Consider the following 5839-nt stretch of genomic DNA (forward strand, 5'->3'; position numbering starts at 1 on the left):
AGCGATAGAAAAAGTAACAGGAAACAGATAATGAAAATTACAATTCTGCCACTTCTGCTGTTTATATTAGAATGGGAGACACTTCCACTACACAGAAGCCTACTGTCATTCACTGATAACTGAGGTAATTTATACCTTGGCAAATAAAGTTCCAAAACTAGAGGCTCTTAGGCAGGAGGAGAAGGAATTCCATAGAATAGCCCAGGAGTAGGCAATAATTTTTGCAAGGGGAGCCATTTAATGAATTTTCGTGCATGGTTACGGGCTGGCTGACAGCCCCCCAGGAGAGGCGAGGTCTCATGTGGATGGGATGGGGTTAAAAGAGAGAGACAGAAAGAGGGTATGTCTACACAGCAAAGTCATTTCGAAATAATAGCTGTCATTTCGAAGTAACTTTACCAGCATCTACACAGCCAAACCGCTATTTTGAAATTAAATCAAAATAGTGAAGGGCTTATTTCAAAATTGGTAAACTTCATTCCACGAGGAATAGCATCAATTTTGAAATTGCTATTTTGAAATAAGCACTGTGTAGACGCTTATAGCGAAATAGGGGGCCTCCAGCCCTTCCCAAGGTGCCCTGGTGGCCACTCTGGCCACAACCAAGAAAAGTCCTCTCCCTCCTCCCCTCCCCAGAGCCCTTAAAGGGGTATACTCTGGCCACGGTGCCTGTACCAGCTCCAAGCCTGCCAGCCCAGAGCCAGCAGTCACTGCACCAGACCCAGTGGCCCCAGCATGAACCAGGCAGCCAGTGCCAGCCAGCCCTCCACTGCTAACCAGAACCAGTCTGCCAGCTCCCAGGAGCCTGCCAGGGGTCGGAAAAGGCGGGCACCTGCCTGGTCCAGTGCGGAGATAAAGGACCTAATTCAGGTTTGGAGGGATGCCTACAGTGTCCATGATCTCCGCACTAAATGGAAGAACGCAACCGTCTACAGGCGGATGGCTGCCAGCCTGGCCACCAAAGGCCACATGAGAACCTAGGAATAGGTTCACATGAAAATAAAGGAGCTGCAGCAGGCGTATGCCAGGGCCACAGGGGGCAGCTCCCAACCAGGAGCAAACCTAGACCTCTCCACCTATTTTGATGCAGGATGGTCCGTGCCCCCCAGGTGGTCATCAACCCTGGGGCAGGGCTTGCTGCCTCCTGCTGCTCCAGCCCCTGCTGCCTCCCCTGCTACCACTCCTCCTTCCACTCCTTCTACCCCTCCTGCTTCTTCCTCCCCACCCTCCCCACAATCCCAGAGATGCTGAGCACCCATGGTGTTGGGAGGCAGTTTGGCAGGCAAGACCCCCAATCCTGAGTCCTGAGCTTCTCCTCCCCCTGCCTCTCCTTGCCTCTCCCTGCCAGCTCCCTCCTCCCAGGTTTCCCCGTCCCCTCTCACACCCACCCTCCTCCCCTCTCCCACCTTCTTTCCCCAGTCTCACCTCAGTTTCATCGCCCCCCGCCCCGCCACCCCAGTTCAATAAAGAGGCTTTTTCATAGAATCATAGAACCATAGAGCTGGAAGAGACCTCAGAAGGTCATCAAGTCCAGCCCCCTGCCCAAGGCAGGACCAATCCCACCTAAATCAACCCAGCCAGGACTTTGTCAAGCTGAGACTTAAACACCTCTAGGGATGGAGACTCCACTACTTCCCTAGGTAACCCATTCCAGTGCTTCACCACTCTCCTAGTGAAATAGTTTTTCCTAATATCCAACCTGGACCTCTCCCACCACAACTTGAGACCATTGCTCCTTGTTCTGCCATCTGTCACTATTGAGAACAGCCTCTCTCCATCCTCTTTGGAACCTCCCTTCAGGAAGTTGAAGGCTGCTATCAAATTCCCCCTCACTATTTGCTTCTGCAGACTAAACAGACCCAGCTCCCTCAGTCTCTCCTCATAGATCATATGCTCCAGCCCCCTAATCATTTTGGGTGCCCTCCGCTGGACCCTCTCCAATGTGTCCACATCCTTTTTGTAGTGGGGGGCCCAGAACTGGACACAATTCTCCAGATGTGGCCTTACCACAGCCGAATAAACGGGAATAATCACATCTCTGGATCTGCTGGCAATTTTCCTCTTAATGCAACCTAATATGCCATTAGCCTTCTTGGCTACAAGGGCACACTGTTGACTCATATCCAGCTTCTCATCCACTGTAACCCCCAGGTCCTTTTCTGCAGAACTACTACTTAGCTGGTTGGTCCCCAGCCTGTAACAATGCTTGGGATTCTTCTGTCCCAAGTGCAGGACTCCACACTTGCCCTTGTTGAACCTCATCAGATTTCTTGTGGCCCAATCCTCCAATTTGTCTAAGTCACACTGGACCCTATCTCTGCCCTCCAGCGTATCTACCTCTCTCCGGTCCTAGAACTGAACCTTGGGGCACTCTGCTAGAAACCAACCACCATCCTGACATCAAGCCATTGATCACTACCCACTGGGCCCGGCCTTCTAGCCATCTTTCTAACCATCTTACTGTCCATTTATCCAATCCACATTTTTGTAATGAACACGTGTCTTTTATAGTACAGCAGGAAGGGGGGGTTAGGGAGAGGTAAGTGGAAGGACGTGAGGGAGGAATGAGGCACGTGCCCCCAGTGGGGCACACCAGGGATCCTGTTACTGCCTGCAGAACGTGCTGCCAGGCTCACAGCAACAGGTCCAGGAGAAGCACCAGAGTGCCCGGGGGTGGCTCCGACACCATGCTGTAGAGTACTGTGGTGTCCTGAGTGAGGGCAACCAGATCATACAGAGAAAAAAATGCTTTGCTGTCCCTCATCGAGGTAGGCAAGCAAGCAGGGAAACCTTAGAACTGGCTGTCCAGGGGGGTCTCTTTAAGCACAGGTCTCAGATAGCCTCAGGCAGCAGCCACTCAAGGTAACCCTGACCTGATGCCCTGCCAGAACCAGTTCTGGCCAGCCTTAAATGCGATTTAGCATCCTATCAGTGTGGACATGCTATTTCAAAAGAGCAAAATGCTATTTCAAAATGCATTTTGCGTGTAGACGCATTATTTCGAAATAACTATTTTGAAATAATGCTGTAGTGTAGGCATACCCAGAGAGACAGAGAGAGACTTTGTGTGTGGGAGACAGACTTTGAGGCAAAGTTTGAGTGTGTGTGGCACAGAGAATAGGAGAATGTGTGACAGTGACTGTGTGTGTGTGTGTATGTGTGTGTGTAGCGGAGACAGTGTGGCACAAACTGGGTGTTTGTGACAGTGACACAGAGTGTGTGTGTGTGGTTACTGCTGCTGGGTAAGTTTCTGAGAGCAGCCATGCCCTCTCTCTTTAAGACAGGAAAAGCTGTCCTGCTCTGTCGTCTCCCTCCTCCAATGTGTGTGTGAGAGGGAGAGAACAAGCACTGAAATCCGGGAAACAGGGCACCGCCTATTAAGACAGGCACTCTACTGAGTCACTCACCATACATGTTTCCGATTGAAGCACTTCTGCTATGTGTCACCTTCTCCTTGACCCCGGCTCTCCAGAGATGGGGCACAGGGGCAGGGAGACACCCTGACTTCGGCATTTCATAGAATCATAGAATCCTAGGGCTGGAAGAGACCTCAAGAGTCATCGAGTCCAACTCCCTGCCCAAAGCAAGACTAACCCCACCTAAATCATCCCAGCCAGGGCTTTGTCAAAACAAGACTTAAAAACCTCTAGCAAGGCAATTCCACCACTTCCCTAGGGAACCCATTCCAGTACTTTACCACCCTCCTAGTGAAATAGTTTTTCCTAATATCCATCCTAGACCTCTCCCACTGCAACTTTATACCATTGCTCCTTGTTCTGCCATCTGTCACTACTGAGAACAGCCTCTCTCCATCCTCTTTGGAACTTCTTTTCAGGATGTTGAAGGCTGCTATCGAATCCCCCCTCACTCTTCTCTTCTGCAGACTAAATAAGCTCAAATCCTTCAGCCTCTCCTCATAGGTCATGTGCTCCAGCCCCCATTTTGGTTGCCCTCCACTGGACTCTCTCCAATGCGTCCACATCTTTTCTGTAGTGGGGGGCCCAGAACTAGACACCGTACTCCAGATGTTGCTTCACCAGAGCTGAATAAAGAGAAAGAGTCACTTCTCTAGATCTGCTGACAATGCTCCTCCTATTGCAACCTAATATTCCATTTGCCTTCTTGGCTACAAGGGCACATTGTTGACTCATATCCAGCTTCTCATCCACTGTAATCCCCAGTTGCTTTTCTGTTGAACTGCTACTTAACCAGTCAGTCCCCAGCCTGTAACAACACTTGGGACTCTTCCGTCCTAAGTGCAGGACCCTGCACTTGTCCTTGTTGAACCTCATCAGATTTCTTTTGGCCCAGTCCTCTAATCTGTTTAGGTCACTCTGGATCCTATCCCTTCCCTCCAGCATAGCTATCTCTCCACCTAGCTTAGTGTCATCTGCAAACATGCTGAAGGTGCAATCCATCCCCTTATCCATATCATTAATAAAGATGTTGAACAAAACCGGCCCTAGAATCAATCCTTGGGGCCAGTACCCCACGGCCTGGATGTGTCCCAGGCATCATCCGAGGCCAGGGAAGGAACATCGAGTGAGTGACCTTAGTTACCAGACAGACAGAGTGGAGGTGGCGAGCAGCGAGGGGCTAAGGTGTGCTCCTCGCACCGTCTTCTCAGTCTGGGGGTCCGTGCATGTAGATGCATATGCAATGGCAGTCTGAGCCACACAGCCCTAGGAGGCTGCACCAGAGCACCCTTGAGCTCTTGCTCATAGGTTCTTGGGAGGCTGGCCACACTTCTGACATCCTCCCACCACAAGCCACCACTAGAAGGAGGCCAGGGACATGGCCCCACACACACACACTCAGGAGTGCCGCATACAGCACATGCCTGCCCGCACAAGGCAGCACCTGCTCCTGAGGACCACACAGCCTGACACCCTCTCCTCCAGTGGCCAGAGATACAAGTCCTCTCTCCTTGGGATGCCACCACTGCTGGACCCAGCATGTGCACAGCACCGAGGCAAGCCCAGCTGGCCCAATGCCCCACACCCACCTGCAGGATCCCAGTTTGACCAGCAGCTTCCCACGCCTGCTTGTCCCCAGGGCATGGGGGTGGTGAGGCTGCTCCCCTGGGGACATCTGGGACTCTATAGGAAAGGGCCCACTGTCCAGACTTCAGATAGGCCTGCTCCGAGTACATCACCTTCACCTGACCCAAGAACTGTTGGTCTCAGCTCACAGATGAGGGCAAGGCTTCAGGGACAGTGTCCCCAGGGATGACTGACCATCTCTCTTTTCTCCTCAGCTGGACCAGCGTGAGACCTGTGCAGCTGCCTAACACCGGGAGACCTGTAGGTGCTCAAGAACACAGGAGGAACTGCTGTGGGAGCAGTTGACCATGCTCTGGGCCCAGGAAGACATGCAGTTGTGGAGAGAGACCTGGAGGGAGTTGCTGCAGCAGGGCCGCACTATGTGCACGGCTGTCCAGTCTCTCCTTGCTGGCACAGAGCCAGCTCCTGCTCCTGCTGCCACTCCTGACCAGCCCCAGTCCCAGCCCCTGGTCCTGCCCCAACTTCTATGCCAGCTCCTGCCCCAGCTCCTATGCCTGATTGTTCCAGCTCCTCTTCCTACTTCTCCCCCTAGCCTCCCCCATCCTCTGTGGTCACCAAGGTCCCTGCACATGAGGCAGTGGAACCAACTGAGCCAGGCGCCAATTCCACTCCCAGCCATGAGCCTCTCCTCCTCCCTCCTCCCCCCTCCAAGGTTCTCATCACCCTCTCTATCCCCACTTTCCCCTCCCAGATTCTTTCCCCTGTCCCTCCTTAGTTATTCTGACCCCAAAGAAAGCCACACACAGTTTATTGTTTCCAAAAAATAGAATCTGTTT

Source organism: Pelodiscus sinensis, chromosome 14 (genome assembly GCF_052426305.1).
Source record: "Pelodiscus sinensis isolate ZL-2025 chromosome 14, ASM5242630v1, whole genome shotgun sequence".
In the NCBI taxonomy this organism is placed as follows: Eukaryota; Metazoa; Chordata; order Testudines; family Trionychidae; genus Pelodiscus; species Pelodiscus sinensis.